Raw genomic sequence first — 20,244 nt, forward strand, 5'->3', positions numbered from 1 at the left:
CGTGACTCACATTTACGAATAAATCTGCGGACCGTAATTAAAGTCGCGCGTAACGTCGAACGGCACATCTGAAAAAAAAAATGGGTGCAACACGAGAACTTCCCAAGAGGTAACCCATCATTGTACTACTTTCGCCAAAACACACTTAACTGCGGAGTTCTGATGGGTTCCGGGGCATTAGTGCTGGTGTGACCGCACCTGTTTAATTTCGTGCTTAAAATACATACACTCCTTCTTCCCTACCCCCCTCCCATCATTTGTTTCCTTGTGCGTTCACACTACACCTCTCCTTCTCGTTCGAATATCGATTAAAATGCCCCTGATTCTTGACTCACATTTGCGTATAAACCAGCGGACCATAGTTCCAGTCCCGCGTAATGTCGAACGACCCATCTGAAAAAAAATTATTGCGATACGAGGACTTCCCAAGAGGTCACCCATCCGAGTACTACTCTCGCCCAAGCACCCTTAACTGCAGAGTTCTGATGGGATCCAGTACATTAGTGCTGGTATGATGCCACTTGTTTAATTTTGTGCTTCAAATACATACACTCCTTCTCTTTTCTTCCTCCTCCCGTTATTTGTTTCCTTGTGCGTGTGCACAGCACCTCCCGTACTCGTTCTAATATCAAGTAAAATGCCACGGCGCCGTGACTCACATTTGCGAATAAACCTGCGGACCATAAATCAAGTCGCGCGTAACGTCGAAAGAATCATCTGCAAAAAGATGGGTGCAACACGAGGACCTCGCAAGAAAATGGATGAAATATAAGGACTTCGCAGGAGGTCACCCATCCGAGTACTTTTCTCGCCCAAGCACCCTTAACTGCGGAGTTCTGATAGAATCCGTTGCATTAGTGCTGGTATGATCCCTCATGTTTCATTCTGCACTGCAAATACATACACTCTTTCTCCTCCCATCCCCCCACCCGTCATTTGTTTCCTTGTGCGTGCACTCTGCACCTCTCTTTCTCGTTCTAATATCAAATAATATGCGCCGGCACCGTGACTCACCTTTGCAAATGAACCAGCGGTTTATAATTCCACTCGCGCGTAACGTTGAACAACCCATCCGAGAAAAAAAAGGTGCAACACGAGGGCTTCCCAAGTGGTCACCCATCCGAGTACTACTCTCGCCCAAGCACACCTAACTGCGGAATTCTGATGGGATCCGGAGCTTTAGTTCTGGTATGATCGCACCTGTTTAATTCCGCGCTGCAAATACATATACTCCTTCTCCTTTCTTCCCCCTCCGTCATTTGTTTCCTTGTGCGTTCACACTTCATCTCTTCTTCTCGTTCTAATATCGATTAAAATGCCCCTGCTTCTTGATTCACATTTGCGTATAAACCAGCGGACCCTAGTTCCAGACTCGCGTAACGTCGAACGACCCGTCTGAAAAAAAATTGGTGCGACACGAGGACTTTCCAGGAGGTCACCCATCTGAGTACTAATCTCGCCCAAGCACACTTAACTGCGGAGTTCTGAAGGGATCCGGTGCATTTGTGCTGGTATGATCGCACCTGTTTAATTTCGCGCTGCAAATACATAAACTCATTCCCCTTTCTTCCCCCTCCCGTCATTTCTTTCCTTGTGCGTGCGCACTGCACCGCCCGTGCTCGTTCTAATATCAAGTAAAATACTACGGTGCCGTGACTCACATTTGCGAATAAACCTGAGGACCATAATTCAAGTCGCGCGTATCGTCGAAAGAATCATCTGCAAAAAAATGGGTGCAACACGAGGACTTCCTAAGAAAATGGGTGAAATATAAGGACTTCGCAGGAGGTCACCCATCCTAGTGCTACTCTCGCCCAAGCACCCTTAACTTGCAGAGTTCTGAAAGAATATGTTGCATTGGTGCTGGTATGATTGCTCATGTTTCATTCTGCGCTGCAAATACATACATTTTTTCTCCCTCCATCCCCCCTTCCGTCATTTGTTTCCTTGTGTGTGCACTCTGCATCTCTCCTTCTCGTTCTAATATCGATTAAAATGCCCCTGCTTCTTGACTCACATTTGCGTATAAACCAGCGGACCCTAGTTCCAGTCGCGCGTAACGTCGAACGACCCGTCTGAAAAGAAATTAGTGCGACACGAGGACTTTCCAGGAGGTCACCCATCCGAGTACTAATCTCGCCCAAGCACACTTAACTGCAGAGTTTTGATGGGATCCGGTGCATTAGTGCTGGTATGATCGCACCTGTTTAATTCCGCGCTGCAAATACATAAACTCCTTCTCCTTTCTTCCCCTTCAAGTCATTTGTTTCCTTGTGCGTGCGCACTGCACTACTCGTTCTCGTTCAAATATCAAGTAAAATGCCACGGAGCCGTGACTCACATTTGCGAATAAATCTGCGAACCATAATTAAAGTCGCGCGTAACGTCGAACGACACATCTAAAGAAAAGAAAATGGGTGCAACACGAGAACTTCACAAGAAAATGGGTGAAATATAAGGACTTCGCAGGAGGAAACCCATGCAAGTACTACTCTCGCCCAAGCACCCTTACCTACGGAGTTCTGATAGAATCCGTTCCATTAGTGCTGATATGATCGCACCTGTTTCATTTCGTGCTGAAAATACATACACTCCTTCTCCTTCCCTCCCCCTCCCATCAATTGTTTCCTTGTGCGTTAACACTGCACCTCTCCTTCTCGTTCTAATATCGATTAAAATGCCCCTGCTTCTTGACTCACATTTGCGTATAAAGCAGCGGACCCTAGTTCCAGTCGCGCGTAACGTCGAACGACCCGTCTGAAAAAAAATTGGTGCGACACGAGAACTTCCTAGGAGGTCACCCATCCGAGTACTACTCTCGCCCAAGCACACTTAACTCCGGAGTTCTGATGGGATCCGGTGCATTAGTGCTGGTATGATCACACCATTTTAATTTCGCGCTGCAAATATATAAACTCCTTCTCCTTTCTTCCCCCTCCCGTCATTTGTTTCCTTGTGCATGCGCATTGCACCTCCCGTGCTCGTTCTAATATCAAGTAAAATGGTACGGTGCCGAGACGCACATTTGTGAATAAACCTGAGGACCAAAATTCAAGTTACGCGTATCAAGTCGCGCGTAACGTCGAACGACCCGTCTGAAAAAAAAAATTAGTGCGACACAAGGACTTCCCAGGAGGTCACCCATCCGAGTACTACTCTCGACCAAGCACACTTAACTGCAGAGTTCTGATGGGATCCAGTGCATTAGTGCTGGTATGATGCCACTTGATTAATTTTGCGCTTCAAATAGATACACTCCTTCTCTTTTCTTCCACCCCCCGTCATTTGTTTCCTTGTGCGTGCGCACTGCACCTCCCATACTCGTTCTAATATCAAGTAAAATGCCACGGCGCCGTGACTCACATTTACGAATAAACCTGCGAACCATAAATCAAGTCGCGAGTAACGTCGAAAGAATCATCTGCAAAAAGATGGGTGCAACACGAGGACCTCCCAAGAAAATGGGTGAAATATATGGACTTCGCAGTAGGTAACCCATCCGAGTACTACTCTCGCCCAAGCACACAACTGCGGAGTTCTGATGGGATCCGGGGCTTTAGTGCTGGTATGATCGCACCTGTTTAATTTCGCACTGCAAATACATACACTCCTTCTCCTTTATTCCACCTCCCGTCAATTGTTTCCTTGTGCGTTCACACTGCACCTCTCATTCTCGTTCTAATATCGATTAAAATGCCCCTGCATCTTAACTCACATTTGAGTATAAACCAGCGGACCCTAGTTCCAGTCGCGCGTAACGTCGAACGACCCGTCTGAAAAAAAATTGTTGCGACACGAGAACTTCCCAGGAGGTCACCTATCCGAGTACTACTCTCGCCCAAGCACACTTAACTGCGGAGTTCTGATGGGATCAAGTGCATTAGTGCTGATATGATCGCACCCGTTTAATTTAGCGCTGCAAATACATAAACTCCTTCTCCTTTCTTCCCCCTCCCGTCATTTGTTTCCTTGTGCGTGCGCACTGCACCTCCCGTGCTCGTTCTAATATCAAGTAAAATGCTACGGTGCCGTGACTCACATTTGCGAATAAACCTGAGGACCATAATTCAAGTCGCGCGTATCGTCGAAAGAATCATCTGTAAAAAAATGTGTGCAACACGAGGACTTCCTAAGAAAAAGGGTGAAATATAAGGACTTCGCAGGAGGTCACCCATCCTAGTGCTACTCTCGCCCAAGCACCCTTAACTTGCGGAGTTCTGATAGAATCCGTTGCATTGGTGCTGGTATGATTGCTCATGCTTCATTCTGCGCTGCAAATACATACACTTTTTCTCCCTCCATCCCCCCTCCCGTCATTTTTTTCCTTGTGCGTGCACTCTGCATCTCTCCTTCTCGTTCTAATATCGATTAAAATGCCCCTGCTTCTTGACTCACATTTGCGTATAAACCAGTGGACCCTAGTTCCAGTCGCGCGTAACGTCGAACGACCCGTCTGAAAAAAAAGATTAGTGCGACACGAGAACTTCCCAAGAGGTCACCCATCCGAGTACTAATCTCGCCCAAGCACACTTCACTGCGGAGTTCTGATTGGATCCGGTGCATTAGTGCTGAAATGATCGCACCTGTTTAATTTTGCGCTGCAAATACATAAACTCATTCCCCTTTCTTCCCCCTCCCGTCATTTGTTTCCTTGTGCGTGCGCACTGCACCTCCCGTTCTCGTTCTAATATCAAGTAAAATGCCACGGCGCCGTGACTCACATTTGCGAATAAACCTGCGGACCATAAATCATGTCGCGCGTAACGTCGAAAGAATCATTTGCAAAAAGATGGGTGCAACACGAGGACCTCCCAAGAAAATGGGTGAAATATAAGGACTTCGCAGGAGGTCACCCATCTGAGTACTTTTCTCGCCCAAGCACCCTTAACTGCGGAGTTCTAATAGAATCCGTTACATTAGTGCTAGTATGATCCCTCATGTTTCATTCTGCACTGCAAATACATACACTCTTTCTCCTCCCATCCCCCCTCCCGTCATTTGTTTCTTGTGCGTGCACTCTGTATCTCTCTTTCTCGTTCTAATATCAAGTAATATGCCCCGGCACAGTGACTCACCTTTGCAAATGAACCAGCGGTTTATAATTCCATTCGCGCGTAACGTCGAACAACCCATCCGAAAAAAAAATAAGTGCAACACGAGGGCTTCCCAGGTGGACACCCATCCGAGTACTAATCTCGCCAAGCACACTTAACTGCGGAATTCTGATGGCATCCGGGGCTTTAGTGCTGCTATGATCGCACCTGTTTAGTTTCGCTCTGCAAATACATACACTCCTTCTCCTTTCATCCCCCTTCCGTCATTTGTTTCCTTATGCGTTCACACTTCACCTCTCATTCTCGTTCTAATATCGATTAAAATGCCCCTGCTTCTTGACTCATATTTGCGTATAAACCAGCGGACCCTAGTTCCAGACGAGCGTAACATCGAACGACCCGTCTGAAAAAAAATTGGTGCGACACGAGGACTTCACAAGAAAATGGGTGAAATATAAGGACTTCGCAGGAGGTAACCCATGCTAGTACTCCTCCCGCCCAAGCACCCTTACCTACGGAGTTCTGATAGAATCTGTTGCATTAGTGCTGGTATGATCGCACCTGTTTCATTTCGTGCTGAAAATACATACACTCCTTCTCCTTCCCTCCCCCCTCCCATCATTTGATTCCTTGTGCGTTCACACTGCACCTCTTTTTCTCATTCTAATATCGATTAATATGCCCCTGCTTCTTGACTCACATTTGCGTATAAACAAGTGGACCATAGTTCCAGTTGCGCGTAACGTCGAACGACCCGTTTGAAAAAAAATTTGTGCGACACGAGAACTTCCCAGGAGGTCACCCATCCGAGTACTACTCTCGCCCAAGCACACTTAACTGCAGAGTTATGATGGGATCCGTTGCATTAGTGCTGGTATGATCGCACCCGTTTAATTTCGCGCTGTAAATACATAAACTCCTTCTCCTTTCTTTCCCCTCCCGTCATTTGTTTCCTTGTGCGTGCGCACTGCACCTCCCGTGCTCGTTTTAATATCAAGTAAAATATTTCGACGCCGTGACTCACATTTGCGAATAAACCTGAGGACCAAAATTCAAGTCGCGCGTAACATCGAAAGAATCATCTGCAAAAAAATGGGTGTAACACGAGGACTTCCCAAGTGGTCACCCATCCGAGTACTACTCTCGCCCAAGCACAGTTAACTGCGGAGTTATGATGGGATCGGTTGCATTAATGCTGGTATGATCGCACCTGTTTAATTTCACGCTGCAAATACATAAACTCCTTCTCCTTTCTTCCCCCTCCCATCATTGTACTACTTTCGCCAAAGCACACTTAACTGCGGAGTTCTGATGGGATCCGGAGCATTTGTGCTGGTGTGACCGCACCTGTTTAATTTCGTGCTGAAAATACATACACTCCTTCTTCCCTCCCCCCCCCCATCATTTGTTTCCTTGTGCGTTTACACTGCACCTCTCCTTCTCATTCTAATATTGATTAAAATGCCCCTGATTCTTGACCCACATTTGCGTATAAACCAGCGGACCATAGTTCAAGTCGCGCGTAACGTCGAACGACCCATCTGAAAAAAAATTATTTCGATACGAGGACTTCTCAAGAGGTCACCCATCCGAGAACTACTCTCGCCCAAGCACACTTAAGAGCAGAGTTCTGATGGGATCCAGTGCATTAGTGCTGGTATGATGCCACTTGTTTAATTTTGCGCTTCAAATACATACACTCCTTCTCTTTTCTTCCTCCTCTTGTCATTTGTTTCCTTGTGCGTGCGCACTGCACCTCCCGTACTCTTTCTAATATCAAGTAAAATGCCACGGCGCCGTGACTCACATTTGCGAATAAACCTGCGGACCATAAATCAAGTCGCGCGTAAAGTCGAAAGAATCATCTGAAAAAAGATGGGTGCAACGCGAGGACCTCCCAAGAAAATGGGTGAAATATAAGGACTTCGCAGGAGGTCACCCATCCAAGTACTTTTCTCGCCCAAGCGCCCTTAATTGCGGAGTTCTAATAGAATCCGTTGCATTAGTACTTGTATGATCCCTCATGTTTCATTCTACACTGCAAATACACACACTCCTTCTTCCCTCCCCCCCTCCCGTCATTTGTTTCCTTGTGCGTTCACACTTCACCTCTCATTCTCGTTCTAATATCGATTAAAATGCCCCTGCTTCTTGACTCACATTTGCGTATAAACCAGCGGACCCTAGTTCCAGACGCGCGTAACGTCAAACGATCCGTCTGAAAAAAAATTGGTGCGACACGAGGACTTCCTAGGAGGTCACCCATCCGAGTACTAATCTCGCCCAAGCACACTTCACTGCGGAGTTCTGATGGGATCCGGTGCATTAGTGTTGATATGATCGCACCTGTTTAATTACGCGCTGCAAAACTAAAAAACTCATTCCCCTTTCTTACCCCTCCCGTCATTTGTTTCCTTGTGCGTGCGCACTGCACCTCCCGTTCTCGTTCTAATATCAAGTAAAATGCTACGGCGCCGTGACTCACATTTGCGAATAAACCTGAGGACCATAATTCAAGTCGCGCGTAACGTCGAAAGAATCATCTGCAAAAAAATGGGTGCAACACGAGGACTTCACAAGAAAATGGGTGAAATATAAGGACTTCGCAGGAGGTAACCCATGCTAGTACTACTCTCGCCCAAGCACCCTTACCTACGGTGTTCTGATAGAATCCATTGCATTAGTGCTGGTATGATCGCACCTGTTCCATTTCGTGCTGAAAATACATACACTCCTCCTTCCCTCCCCCTCCCATCAATTGTTTCCTTGTGCGTTCACACTGCACCTCTCCTTCTCGTTCTAATATCGATTAAAATGCCCCTGCTTCTTGACTCACATTTGCGTATAAACAAGAGGACCCCAGTTCCAGTCGCGCGTAACGTCGAACGACCCATCTGAAAAAAAATTGGTGCGACACGAGGACTTCCCAGGAGGTCACCCATTCGAGTACTACTCTCGTCCAAGCACACTTAACTGCGGAGTTCTGATGGGATCCGGTGCATTAGTGCTGGTATAATCGCAACCGTTTAATTCTGTGCTGCAAATACATAAACTCCTTCTCCTTTCTTCCCCCTCCCGTCATTTGTTTCCTTGTGCGTGCGCACTGCACCTCCCGTTCTCGTTCTAATATCAAGTAAAATGCTACGGTGCCGTGACTCACATTTTCGAATAAACCTGAGGACCATAATTCAGGTCGCGCGTATCGTCGAAAGAATCATCTGCAAAAAAATGGGTGCAACACGAGGACTTCCTAAGAAAATGGGTGAAATATAAGGACTTCGCAGGAGGTCACCCATCCTAGAGCTACTCTCGCCCAAGCACCCTTAACTTGCGGAGTTCTGATAGAATCAGTTGCATTGGTGCTGGTATAATTGCTCATGTTTCATTCTACGCTGCAAATACATACACTTTTTCTCCCTCCATCCCCCCTCCCGTCATTTGTTTCCTTTTGCGTGCACTCTGCATCTCTCATTCTAGTTCTAATATAGATTAAAATGCCCCTGCTTCTTGACTCAAATTTGCGTATAAACCAGTGGACCCTAGTTCCAGTCGCGCGTAACGTCGAACGACCCGTCTGAAAAAAAATTGGTGCGACACGAGGACTTCCCAAGAAGTCACCCATCCGAGTACTACTCTCGCCCAAGCACACTTAACTACAGAGTTCTGATGGAATCCAATGCATTAGTGCTGGTATGATCGCACCTCTTATTTTGCGCTGCAAATACATAAACTCGTTCTCCTTTCTTCCCCCTCCCGTCATTTGTTTCCTTGTGCGTACGCACTGCACCTCTCGTTCTCGTTTAAATATCAAGTAAAATGCCACGGCGCCGTGACTCACATTTGCGAATAAATCTGCGGACCATAATTAAAGTCGCGCTTAACGTCGAACGGCACATCTGAAAAAAAAAAATGGGTGCAACACGAGGACTTCCCAAGTGGTCACCCATCCGAGAACTACTCTAGCCCAAGCACACTTAACTGCAGAGTTCTGATGGGATCCGGAGCTTTAGTGCTGGTATGTTCGCACATGTTTAATTTCGCGCTGCAAATACATACACTCCTTCTCCTTTCTTCCCCCTCCCGTCATTTGTTTCCTTGTGCATTCACACTTCACCTCTCATTCTCGTTCTAATATCGATTAAAATGCCCCTGCTTCTTGACTCACATTTGCGTATAAACCAGTGGACCCTAGTTCCAGTCGCGCGTAATGTCGAATGACCCGTTTGAGAAAAAAAATTAGTGCGACACGAGAACTTCCCAGGAGGTCAACAATCCGAGTACTACTCTCGCCAAACCACACTTAACTACGGAGTTCTGATGGGATCCGGTGCATTAGTGCTGGTATGATCGCACCTGTTTAATTTTGCGCTGCAAATACATAAACTCATTCCCCTTTCTTCCCCCTCCCGTCATTTGTTTCCTTGTGCGGGCGCACTGCACCTCCCGTTCTTGTTCTAATATCAAGTAAAATGCAACAGTGCCGTGACTCACATTTGCGAATAAACCTGAGGACCATAATTCAAGTCGCGCGTAACATCGAAAGAATCATCTGCAAAAAAATGGGTGCAACACGAGGACTTCACAAGAAAATGGGTGAAATATAAGGACTTCGCAGGAGGTAACCCATGCTAGTACTACTCTCGCCCAAGCACCCTTACCTACGGAGTTCTGATAGAATTCGTTGCATTAGTGTTGGTATGATCGCACCTGTTTCATTTCGCGGTGCAAATACATAAACTCCTTCTCCTTTCTTCCCCCTCCCGTAATTTGTTTCCTTGTGCGTGCGCACTGCACCTCCCGTTCTCGTTCTAATATCAAGTAAAATGGTACAGCGCCGTGACTCACATTTGCGAATAAACTTGAGGACCATAATTCAAGTCGCGTGTAACGTCGAAAGAATCATCTGCAAAACATTGGGTGCAACACGAGGACCACCCAAGAAAATGGGTGAAATATAAGGACTTCGCAGGAGGTCACCCATCCGAGTACTTTTTCTCGCCCAAGCACCCTTAAATGCGGAGTTCTGATAGAATCCGTTGCATTGGTGCTGGTATGATTGCTCATGTTTCATTCTGGGTTGCAAATACATACACTTTTTCTCCCTCCATCCCCCCTCCCGTCATTTGTTTCCTTGTGCGTGCACTCTGCATCTCTCTTTCTCGTTCTAATATCAATTAAAATGCCCCTGCTTCTTGACTCACATTTGCGTATAAACCAATGGACCCTAGTTCCATTCGCGCGTAACGTCGAACGACCCGTCTGGAAAAAATATTAGTGCTACACGAGGACTTCCCAGGAGGTCACCCATCCGAGTACTACTCTCGCCCAAGCAAACTTAATTGCGGAGTTCTGATGGGATCCGGTGCATTAGTGCTGGTATGATCGCACCCGTTTAATTTTGCGCTGCAAATACATAAACTCTTTCTCCTTCCATCCCCCCTCCCGTCATTTGTTTCCTTGTGCGTGCACTCTGCATCTCTCTTTCTCGTTCTAATATCAAGTAATATGCCCCGGCACCGTGACTCACCTTTGCAAATGAACCAGCGGTTTATAATTCCATTCGCGCGTAACGTCGAACAACCCATCCGAAAAAAAATAGGAGCAACACGAGGGCTTCCCAGGTGGTCACCCATCCGAGTACTACTCTCGCCAAAGCACACTTAACTGCGGAGTTCTAATGGGATCCGAAGCTTTAGTGCTGGTATAATCGCACCTGTTTAATTTCGCGCTGCATATACATACACTCCTTCTCTTTTCTTCCCCCTCCCGTCATTTGTTTCCTTGTGCGTTCACACTTCACCTCTCATTCTCGTTCTAATATCGATTGAAATGCCCCTGCTTCTTGACTCACATTTGCGTATAAACTAGCGGACCCTAGTTCCAGACGCGCGTAACGTCGAACAACCCGTCTGAAAAAAAATTGGTGCGACACGAGGACTTCCCAGGAGGTCAACCATCCCAGTACTAATCTCGCCAAGCACACTTAACTGCGGAGTTCTGATGGGATCCGGGGCTTTAGTGCTGGTATGATCCCACCTGTTTAATTTCGCGCTGCAAATACATACACTCCTTCACCTTTCTTCCCCCTCCCGTCATTTGTTTTCTTGTGCGTTCACACTTCACCTCTCATTCTCGTTCTAATATCGATTAAATGCCCCTGCTTCTTGACTCACATTTGCGTATAAACCAGCGGACCCTAGTTCCAGACGCGCGTAACGTCGAACGACCCGTCTGAAAAAAAAAATTGGTGCGACACGAGGACTTCACAAGAAAATTGGTGAAATATAAGGACTTCGCAGGAGATAACCCATGCTAGTACTACTCTCGCTCAAGTACCCTTACCTACGGAGTTCTGATAGAATCCGTTGCATTAGTGTTGGTATGATCGCACCTGTTTCATTTCGTGCTGAAAATACATACACTCCTTCTCCTTCCCTCCCCCTCCCATCAATTGATTCCTTGTGCGTTCACACTGCACCTCCCCTTCTCGTTCTAATATCGATTAAAATGCCCCTGTTTTTTGACTCACATTTGAGTATAAACCAGCAGACCCTAGTTCCAGTCAAGCGTAACATCAAACGACCCGTCTGAAAAAAAAAATGGCGCGACACGAGGACTTCTCAGGAGGTCACCCATCCGGGTACTACTCTCGCCCAAGCACACTTAACTGCGGAGTTCTGATGGGATCCGGTGCATTAGTGCTGGCATGATCACACCCATTTAATTTCGCGCTGCAAATACATAAACTCCTTCTCCTCTCTTGCCCCTCCCGTCATTTGTTTCCTTGTGCGTGCGCACTGCACCTCCCGTGCTCGTTCTATTATCAAGTAAACTGCTACAGTGCCGTAACTCACATTTGCGAATAAAACTGAGGACCATAATTCAAGTCGCGCGTATCGTCGAAAGAATCATCTGCAAAAAAATGGGTGGAACACGAGGACTTCCTAAGAAAATGGGTGAAAAATAAGGACTTCGCAGGAGGTCACCCATCCTAGTGCTACTCTCGCCCAAGCACCCTTAACTTGCAGAGTTCTGATAGAATCCATTGCATTGATGCTGGTATGATTGCTCATGTTTCATTCTGCGCTGCAAATACATACACTTTTTCTCCCTCCACCCCCCCTCCCGTCATTTGTTTCCTTGTGCGTGCACTCTGCATCTCTTTTTCTCGTTCTAATATCGACTAAAATGCCCCTTCTTCTTGACTCACATTTGCGTATAAACCAGTGGACCCTAGTCCCAGTCGCGCGTAACGTCGAACGACCCGTCTGAAAAAAAAATTAGTGCGACACGAGGACTTCCCACAAGGTCTCTAATCCGAGTACTACTCTCGCCCAAGCACACTTAACTGCGGAGTTCTGATGGGATCCGGTGCATTAGTGCTGGTATGATCGCACCTGTTTAATTTCGCGCTGCAAATACGTAAACTCCTTATCCTTTCTTCCCCTTCCCGTCATTTGTTTCCTTGTGCGTGCGCACTGCACCTCTCGTTCTCATTCAAATATCAAGTAAAATGCTACGGCGCCGTGACTCACATTTGCGAATAAATCTGCGGACCATAATTAAAGTCGCGCGTAACGTCGAACGACAAATTTGAAAAAAAGAAAATGGGTGCAACACGAGAACTTCCCATGAGGTAACCCATCATTGCACTACTTTCGCCAAAGCACACTTAACTGCGGAGTTCTGATGGGATGCGGTGCATTTGTGCTAGTGTGACCACACCTGTTTAATTTCGTGCTGAAAATACATACACTCCTTCTTCCCTCCCCCCTCCCATCATTTGTTTCCTTGTGCGTTCACACTGCACCTCTCGTTCTCGTTCTAATATCGATTAAAATGCCCCTGATTCTTGACTCACATTTGCCTATAAACCAGCGGACCATAGTTCCAGTCGCGTGTAATGTCGAACGACCCATCTGCAAAAAAATTGTTGCGATACGAGAACTTCCCAAGAGGTAACCCATCCGAGTACTACTCTTGCCCAAGCACACTTAACTGCAGAGTTCTGATGGGATCCAGTGCATTAGTGCTGGTATGTTGCCACTTGTTTAATTTTGCGCTTCAAATACATACAGTCCTTCTCTTTTATTCCACCTCCCGTCATTTGTTTCCTTGTGCGTGCACACTGCACCTCCCGTACTCGTTCTAATATCAAGTAAAATGTCGCGGCGCCGTGACTCACATTTGCGAATAAACCTGTGGACCATAAATCAAGTCGCGCGTAACGTCGAAAGAATCATCTGCAAAAAGATGGGTGCAACACGAGGACCTCCCAAGAAAATGGGTGAAATATAAGGACTTCGCAGGAGGTCACCCATCCGAGTACTTTTCTCGCCCAAGCACACTTCACTGCGAAGTTCTGATGGGATCCGGTGCATTAGTGCTGGTATGATCGCACCCATTTAATTCCACGCTGCAAATACATAAACTCCTTCTCCTTTCTTCCCCCTCCCGTCATTTGTTTCCTTGTGCGTGAGCACTGCACCTCCTGTGCTCGTTCTAATATCAAGTAAAATGCTACGGTGCCGTGACTCACATTTGTGAATAAACCTGAGGACAATAATTCAAGTCGCGCGTATCGTCGAAAGAATCATCTGCAAAAAAATGGGTGCAACACGAGGACTTCCTAAGAAAATTGGTGAAATATAAGGACTTCGCAGGAGGTCACCCATCCTAGTGCTACTCTCGCCCAAGCACCCTTAACTTGCGGAGTTCTGATAGAATCCGTTGCATTGGTGCTGGTATGATCGCTCATGTTTCATTATGCGCTGCAAATACATACACTTTTTCTCCCTCCATCCCCCCTTCTGTCATTTGTTTCCTTGTGCGTACACTCTGCATCTCTCATTCTCGTTCTAATATCGATTAAAATGCCCCTTCTTCTTGACTCACAATTGCGTATAAACCAGCGGACCCCAGTTCCAGTCGCGCGTAACGTCGAACGACCCGTCTGAAAAAAAATTGGTGCGACACGAAGACTTCCCAGGAGGTCACCCATCCAAGTACTAATCTCGCCCAAGCACAGTTCACTGCGAAGTTCTGATGGGATCCGGTGCATTAGTGCTGGTATGATCGCACCTGTTTAATTTCGCACTGCAAATACATAAACTCATTCCCCTTTCTTCCCCCTCCCGTCATTTGTTTCCTTTTGCGTGCGCACTGCACCTCCCGTTCTCGTTCTACTATCAAGTAAAATACCACGGCGCCGTGACTCACATTTGCGAATAAACCTGAGGACAATAATTCAAGTCGCGCGTAACGTCGAACGGCACATCTGAAAAAAAAAAAATGGGTACAACACGAGAACTTCCCAGGAGGTAACCCATCATTGTACTACTTTCTCCAAAGCACACTTAACTGCGGAGTTCTGATGAGATCCGGTGCATTTGTGCTGGTGTGACCGCACCTGTTTAATTTTGTGCTGAAAATACATACACTCCTTCTTCCCTCCCCCCCTCCCATCATTTGTTTCCTTGTGCGTTCACACTGCACCTCCCCTTCTCGTTCTAATATTGATTAAAATGCCCTTGATTCTTGACTCACATTTGCGTATAAACCAGCGGACCATAGTTCTAGTCACGCGTAACGTCGAACGACCCATCTGAAAAAAAATTGTTGCGATACGAGGACTTCCCAAGAGTTCACCCATTCGAGTACTACTCTCGCCCAAGCACACTTAACTGCAGAGTTTTGATGGGATCCAGTGCATTAGTGCTGGTATGATGCCACTTGTTTAATTTTGCGCTTCAAATACATACACTCCTTCTCTTTTCTTCCTCCTCCCGTCATTTGTTTCCTTGTGCGTGCGCATTGCACCTCCCGTACTCGTTCTAATATCAAGTAAAATGCCACGACGCTGTGACTCACATTTGCGAATAAACCTGCGGACCATAAATCAAGTCGCGCGTAACGTCGAAAGATTCATCTGCAAAAAGATGGGTGCAACACGAGGACCTCCCAAGAAAATAGGTGAAATATAAGGACATCGCAGGAGGTCTCCCATCCGAGTACTTTTCTCGCCCAAGCACCCTTAACTGCGGAGTTCTGATAGAATCCGTTGCATTAGTGCTAGTATGATCCCTCATGTTTCATTCTGCACTGCAAATACATACACTCTTTCTCCTTCCATCCCCCCTTCCCGTCATTTGTTTCCTTGTGCGTGCACTCTGCATCTCTCCTTCTCGTTCTAATATTGATTAAAATGCCCCTGCTTCTTGACTCACATTTGCGTATAAACCAGTGGACCCTAGTTCCAGTCGCGCGTAACGTCGAACGACCCGTCTGAAAAAAAAATTAGTGCGACACGAGGAATTCCCAGGAGGTCACCCATCCGGGCACAACTCTCGCCCAAGCACACTTAACTGCAGAGTTCTGATGGGATCCGGTGCATTAGTGCTGGTATGATCACACCTGTTTAATTTTGCGCTACAAATACATAAACTCATTCGCCTTTCTTCCCCCTCCCGTCATTTGTTTCCTTGTACGTGCGCACTGCACCTCCCGTTCTCGTTCTAATATCAAGTAAAATGCCACGGCGCCGTGACTCACATTTGCGAATAAACCTGAGGACCATAATTCAAGTCGCGCGTAACGTCGAAAGAATCATCTGCAAAAAAATGGGTGCAACACGAGGACTTTACAAGAAAATGGGTGAAATATAAGGACTTCGCAGGAGGTAACCCATGCTAGTACTACTCTCGCCCAAGCACCCTTACCTACGGAGTTTTGATAGAATCCGTTGCATTAGTGCTGGTATGATCGCACCTGTTTCATTTCTTGCTGAAAATACATACACTCCTTCTCCTTCCTTCCCCCTCCCATCAATTGTTTCTTTGTGCGTTCACACTGCACCTCTCCTTCTCGTTCTAATATCGATTAAAATGCCCCTGCTTCTTGACTCACATTTGCGTATAAACCAGCAGACCCTAGTTCCAGTCGCGCGTAACGTCGAATGACCCGTCTGAAAAAAAATTGGTGCGACACGAGGATTTCCCAGGAGCTCATCAATCCGAGTACTACTCTCGCCAAAGCACACTTAACTGCGGAGTTCTGACGGGATCAGGTGCATTAGTGCTGGTATGATCGCACCCGTTTAATTCCGCGCTGCAAATACATAAATTCCTTCTCCTTTCTTCCCCCTCCCGTCATTTGTTTCCTTGTGCGTACGCACTGCACCTCCCGTGCTCCTTCTAATATAAAGTAAAATGCTACGGTGCTGGGACTTATATTTGCGAATAAACCTGAGGACCATAATTCAAGTCGCGCGTATCGTCGAAAGAATCATCTGAAAAAAATGGGTGGAACACGAGGACTTCCTAAGAAAATGGGTGAAATATAAGGACTTCGCATGAGGTCACCCATCCTAGTGCTACTCTCGCCCAAGCACCCTTAACTTGCGGAGTTCTGATAGAATCCGTTGCATTGGTGCTGGTATGATTGCTCATGTTTCATTCTGCGCTGCTAATACATACACTTTTTCTCCCTCCATCCCCCCTCCCGTCATTTGTTTCCTTGTGCGTGCACTCTGCATCTCTCCTTCTCGTTCTAATATCGATTAAAATGCCCCTGCTTCTTGACTCACATTTGCGTATAAACCAGTGGACCCTAGTTCCAGTCGCGCGTAACGTCGAACGACCCGTCTGAAAAAAAAAATTAGTGCGACACGAGGACTTCAAGGAGGTCACCCATTCGAGTACTAATCTCGCCCAAGCACACTTCACTACGGAGTTCTGATGGGATCCAGTGTATTAGTGCTGGTATGATCACACCTGTTTAATTTTGCGCTACAAATACATAAACTCATTCCCCTTTTTTCCTCCTCCCGTCATTTGTATCCTTGTGCATGCGCACTGCACCTCCCGTTCTCGTTCTAATATCAAGTAAAATACTACAGTGCCGTGACTCACATCTGCGAATAAACCTGAGGACCATAATTCAAATCGCGCGTAACGTCGAAAGAATCATCTGCAAAAAAATGGGTACAACATGAGGACTTCACAAGAAAATGGGTGAAATATAAGGACTTCGCAGGAGGTAACCCATGCTAGTACTACTCTCGCCCAAGCACCCTTACCTACAGAGTTCTGATAGAATCCGTTGCATTAGTGCTGGTATAATCGCACCTGTTTCATTTCGCGCTGCAAATACATACACTCCTTCTCCTATCTTCCCCCTCCCGTCATTTGTTTCCTTGTGCGTGCGCACTGCACCTCTCGTTCTCTTTCAAATATCAAGTAAAATGCCACGACACCGTGACAAACATTTGCGAATAATTCTGCGGACTATAATTCAAGTCGCGCGTAACGTCGAACGGCACATCTGAAAAAAAGAAAATGGGTACAACACGAGAACTTCCCAGGAGGTAACCCATCATTGTACTACTTTCGCCAAAGCACACTTAACTGCGGAGTTCTGATGGGATCCGGTGCATTTGTGCTGGTGTGACCACACTTGTTTAATTTCCATCTGAAAATAAATACACTCCTTCTTCCCTCCCCCCCTCCCATCATTTGTTTCCTTGTGCGTTCACACTGCACCTTTCCTTCTCGTTCTAATATCGATTAAAATGCCCATGATTCTTGACTCACATTTGCGTATAAACCAGCGGACCATAGTTCCAGTCGCGCGTAACGTCGAACGACCCATCTGAAACAAAATTTGTGCGACACGAGGACTTCCCAGGTGATCACCAATCCGAGTACTACTCTCGCCCAAGCACACTTAACTGCAGAGTTCTGATGGGATCCAGTGCATTAGTGCTGGTATGATTGCACCCGTTTAATTCCGCGCTGCAAATACATAAACTCCTTAACCTTTCTTACCCCTCCCGTCATTTGTTTCCTTGTGCGTGCGCACTGCACCTCCCGTGCTCGTTCTAATATCAATTAAAATGCTACGGTGCCGTAACTCACATTTGCGAATAAACCTGAGGGCCATAATTCAAGTCGCGCGTATCGTCGAAAGAATCATCTGCAAAAAAATGGGTGGAACACGAGGACTTCCTAAGAAAATGGGTGAAATATAAGGACTTCGCAGGAGGTAACCCATGCTAGTACTACTCTCGCCAAAGCACCCTTACCTACGGAGTTCTGATAGAATCCGTTGCATTAGTGCTGGTATGATCGCACCTGTTTCATTTCGTGCTGAAAATACATACACTCCTTCTCCTTCCCTCCCCCTCCCATCAATTGTTTCCTTGTGCGTTCACACTGCACCTCTTCTTCTCCTTCTAATATCGGTTAAAATGCCCCTGCTTCTTGACTCACATTTGCGTATAAACCAGCGGACCCTAGTTCCAGTCGCGCGTAACGTCGAACGACCCATCTGAAAAAAATTGGTGCGACACGAGGACTTCCCAGGAGGTCACCCATCCGAGTACTACTCTCGCCCAAGCACACTTAACTGCGTAGTTCTGATGGGATCCGGTGCATTAGTGCTGGTATGATCGCACCCATTTAATTTTGCGTTGCAAATACATAAATTCCTTCTCCTTTCTTCCCCCTCCCGTCATTTGTTTCCTTGTGGGTGCGCACTGCACCTCCCGTGCTCGTTCTAATATCAAGTAAAATGCTACGATGCCGTGACTCACATTTGCGAATAAACCTGAGGACCATAATTCAAGTCGCGTGTAACGTCGAAAGAATTATCTGCAAAAAAATGGGTGCAACACGAGGACTTCCTAAGAAAATAGGTGAAATATAAGGACTTCGCATGAGGTCACCCATCCTAGTGCTACTCTCGCCCAAGCACCCTTAACTTGCGGAGTTCTGATAGAATCCGTTGCATTGGTGCTGGTATGATTGCTCATGTTTCATTCTGCGCTGCAAATACATACACTCTTTCTCCCTCCATCCCATCTCCCATTATTTGTTTCCTTGTGCGTGCACTCTGCATCTCTCCTTCTTGTTCTAATATCAAGTAAAATGCCCTGGCATCATGACTCACCTTTGCGAATGAACCAGCGGTTTATAATTGCATTCGCGCGTAACGTCGAATGATCCATCTGAAAAAAAATGGGTGCAACACGAGGACTTCCCAGGAGGTCACCAATCCGAGTACTACTCCCGCCCAAGCACACTTAACTGCTAAGTTCTGATGGGATACGGTGCATTAGTGCTGGTATGATGGCACCTATTTAATTTCGCGCTGCAAATACGTACACTCCTTCTCCTTTCTTCCCCTTCCCGTCATTTGTTTCATTGTGCATGTGCACTGCACCTCTCGTTCTCGTATAAATATCAAGTAAAATGCCACGGCGCAGTGACTCACATTTTCGAATAAATCTGCGGAATATAATTAAAGTCGCGCGTAACGTCGAAGGGCACATCTGAAAAAAAAAATGAGTGCAACACGAGAACTTCCCAGAAGGTAACCCATCATTGTACTACTTTCGCTAGAGCACACTTAACTGCGGAGTTCTGATGGGATCCGGTGCATTTGTGCTGGTGTGACCGCACCTGTTTAATTTCGTGCTGAAAATACATACACTCCTTTTTCCCTCCCGCCCTCCCATCATTTGTTTCCTTTTGCGTTCACATTGCACTTCTCCTTCTCGTTCTAATATCGATTAAAATGCCCCTGATTCTTGACTCACATTTGCGTATAAACCAGCGGACCATAGTTCCAGTCGCCCGTAATGTCGAACGACCTATCTAAAAAAAAATTGTTGCGATACGAGGACTTCTCAAGAGGTCACCCATCCGAGTACTACTCTCGCCCAAGCACACTTAACTGCAGAGTTCTGATGGGATCCAGTACATTAGTGCCGGTATGATGCCACTTCTTTAATTTTGCGCTTCAAATACATACACTCGTAATCTTTTCTTCCTCCTCCCGTCATTTGTTTCCTTGTGCGTGCGCACTGCACCTCTCGTACTCGTTCTAATATCAAGTAAAATGCCACGGCGCCGTGACTCACATTTGCGAATAAATCTGCGGACCATAATTAAAGTCGCGCGTAACGTCGAACGGCACATCTGAAAAAAAGAAAATGGGTGCAACACGAGAACTTCCCAGGAGGTAACCCATCATTTTACTACTTACGCCAAAGCCCACTTAACTGCGAAGTTCTGATGGGATCCGGTGCATTTGTGCTGGTGTGACCTCACCTGTTTAATTTCGTGCTGAAAATACATACACTCCTTCTTCCCTCCCCTCTCCCATCATTTGTTTCCTTGTGCGTTCACAC

The 20,244-nt window shown here is 46.5% G+C and overlaps 3 non-coding genes and 33 pseudogenes across 3 annotated transcripts; all 36 read right to left on the reverse strand.

Annotated features, from left to right (window-relative positions):
* Positions 1-81: 81 nt before the first annotated feature.
* On the reverse strand, positions 82-200 carry LOC148249292 (5S ribosomal RNA; annotated as a pseudogene).
* Positions 201-404: 204 nt separating this feature from the next.
* LOC148249293 (5S ribosomal RNA) lies at positions 405-522 on the reverse strand (annotated as a pseudogene).
* A 561-nt stretch (positions 523-1,083) lies between these two features.
* On the reverse strand, positions 1,084-1,202 carry LOC148249294 (5S ribosomal RNA; annotated as a pseudogene).
* Positions 1,203-1,406: 204 nt separating this feature from the next.
* On the reverse strand, positions 1,407-1,525 carry LOC148249295 (5S ribosomal RNA). Its single transcript, XR_015814826.1, has one exon. It is a non-coding gene; the product is annotated as a 5S ribosomal RNA (ribosomal RNA).
* A 561-nt stretch (positions 1,526-2,086) lies between these two features.
* Positions 2,087-2,205, reverse strand: LOC148249296 (5S ribosomal RNA; annotated as a pseudogene).
* A 563-nt stretch (positions 2,206-2,768) lies between these two features.
* On the reverse strand, positions 2,769-2,887 carry LOC148249297 (5S ribosomal RNA). The gene has a single exon (XR_015815751.1). It is a non-coding gene; the product is annotated as a 5S ribosomal RNA (ribosomal RNA).
* Positions 2,888-3,108: 221 nt separating this feature from the next.
* Positions 3,109-3,227, reverse strand: LOC148249298 (5S ribosomal RNA; annotated as a pseudogene).
* A 557-nt stretch (positions 3,228-3,784) lies between these two features.
* Positions 3,785-3,903, reverse strand: LOC148249299 (5S ribosomal RNA; annotated as a pseudogene).
* A 563-nt stretch (positions 3,904-4,466) lies between these two features.
* LOC148249300 (5S ribosomal RNA) lies at positions 4,467-4,585 on the reverse strand (annotated as a pseudogene).
* A 560-nt stretch (positions 4,586-5,145) lies between these two features.
* LOC148249301 (5S ribosomal RNA) lies at positions 5,146-5,263 on the reverse strand (annotated as a pseudogene).
* Positions 5,264-5,823: 560 nt separating this feature from the next.
* Positions 5,824-5,942, reverse strand: LOC148249302 (5S ribosomal RNA; annotated as a pseudogene).
* A 205-nt stretch (positions 5,943-6,147) lies between these two features.
* Positions 6,148-6,266, reverse strand: LOC148249303 (5S ribosomal RNA; annotated as a pseudogene).
* A 1,017-nt stretch (positions 6,267-7,283) lies between these two features.
* Positions 7,284-7,402, reverse strand: LOC148249304 (5S ribosomal RNA; annotated as a pseudogene).
* A 557-nt stretch (positions 7,403-7,959) lies between these two features.
* On the reverse strand, positions 7,960-8,078 carry LOC148249305 (5S ribosomal RNA; annotated as a pseudogene).
* Positions 8,079-8,639: 561 nt separating this feature from the next.
* LOC148249306 (5S ribosomal RNA) lies at positions 8,640-8,758 on the reverse strand (annotated as a pseudogene).
* Positions 8,759-8,964: 206 nt separating this feature from the next.
* Positions 8,965-9,083, reverse strand: LOC148249307 (5S ribosomal RNA; annotated as a pseudogene).
* A 207-nt stretch (positions 9,084-9,290) lies between these two features.
* LOC148249308 (5S ribosomal RNA) lies at positions 9,291-9,409 on the reverse strand (annotated as a pseudogene).
* A 916-nt stretch (positions 9,410-10,325) lies between these two features.
* LOC148249309 (5S ribosomal RNA) lies at positions 10,326-10,444 on the reverse strand (annotated as a pseudogene).
* Positions 10,445-10,650: 206 nt separating this feature from the next.
* Positions 10,651-10,769, reverse strand: LOC148249310 (5S ribosomal RNA; annotated as a pseudogene).
* A 205-nt stretch (positions 10,770-10,974) lies between these two features.
* LOC148249311 (5S ribosomal RNA) lies at positions 10,975-11,092 on the reverse strand (annotated as a pseudogene).
* Positions 11,093-11,653: 561 nt separating this feature from the next.
* On the reverse strand, positions 11,654-11,772 carry LOC148249312 (5S ribosomal RNA; annotated as a pseudogene).
* A 562-nt stretch (positions 11,773-12,334) lies between these two features.
* On the reverse strand, positions 12,335-12,453 carry LOC148249313 (5S ribosomal RNA; annotated as a pseudogene).
* Positions 12,454-12,662: 209 nt separating this feature from the next.
* On the reverse strand, positions 12,663-12,781 carry LOC148249314 (5S ribosomal RNA; annotated as a pseudogene).
* A 203-nt stretch (positions 12,782-12,984) lies between these two features.
* Positions 12,985-13,102, reverse strand: LOC148249315 (5S ribosomal RNA; annotated as a pseudogene).
* Positions 13,103-13,338: 236 nt separating this feature from the next.
* LOC148249316 (5S ribosomal RNA) lies at positions 13,339-13,457 on the reverse strand (annotated as a pseudogene).
* Positions 13,458-14,018: 561 nt separating this feature from the next.
* Positions 14,019-14,137, reverse strand: LOC148249317 (5S ribosomal RNA; annotated as a pseudogene).
* Positions 14,138-14,346: 209 nt separating this feature from the next.
* On the reverse strand, positions 14,347-14,465 carry LOC148249318 (5S ribosomal RNA; annotated as a pseudogene).
* An 885-nt stretch (positions 14,466-15,350) lies between these two features.
* On the reverse strand, positions 15,351-15,469 carry LOC148249319 (5S ribosomal RNA; annotated as a pseudogene).
* A 559-nt stretch (positions 15,470-16,028) lies between these two features.
* On the reverse strand, positions 16,029-16,147 carry LOC148249320 (5S ribosomal RNA; annotated as a pseudogene).
* Positions 16,148-16,709: 562 nt separating this feature from the next.
* LOC148249321 (5S ribosomal RNA) lies at positions 16,710-16,827 on the reverse strand (annotated as a pseudogene).
* A 563-nt stretch (positions 16,828-17,390) lies between these two features.
* Positions 17,391-17,509, reverse strand: LOC148249322 (5S ribosomal RNA; annotated as a pseudogene).
* Positions 17,510-17,713: 204 nt separating this feature from the next.
* Positions 17,714-17,832, reverse strand: LOC148249323 (5S ribosomal RNA; annotated as a pseudogene).
* Positions 17,833-18,390: 558 nt separating this feature from the next.
* On the reverse strand, positions 18,391-18,509 carry LOC148249324 (5S ribosomal RNA). Its single transcript, XR_015815243.1, has one exon. It is a non-coding gene; the product is annotated as a 5S ribosomal RNA (ribosomal RNA).
* Positions 18,510-19,070: 561 nt separating this feature from the next.
* LOC148249325 (5S ribosomal RNA) lies at positions 19,071-19,189 on the reverse strand (annotated as a pseudogene).
* Positions 19,190-19,396: 207 nt separating this feature from the next.
* On the reverse strand, positions 19,397-19,515 carry LOC148249326 (5S ribosomal RNA; annotated as a pseudogene).
* Positions 19,516-19,719: 204 nt separating this feature from the next.
* Positions 19,720-19,837, reverse strand: LOC148249327 (5S ribosomal RNA; annotated as a pseudogene).
* Between the last annotated feature and the right edge of the window lie 407 nt (positions 19,838-20,244).

This window comes from Carica papaya, chromosome 8 (genome assembly GCF_054855325.1).
Source record: "Carica papaya isolate Zhongbai chromosome 8, ASM5485532v1, whole genome shotgun sequence".
Lineage (NCBI taxonomy): Eukaryota > Viridiplantae > Streptophyta > Magnoliopsida > Brassicales > Caricaceae > Carica > Carica papaya.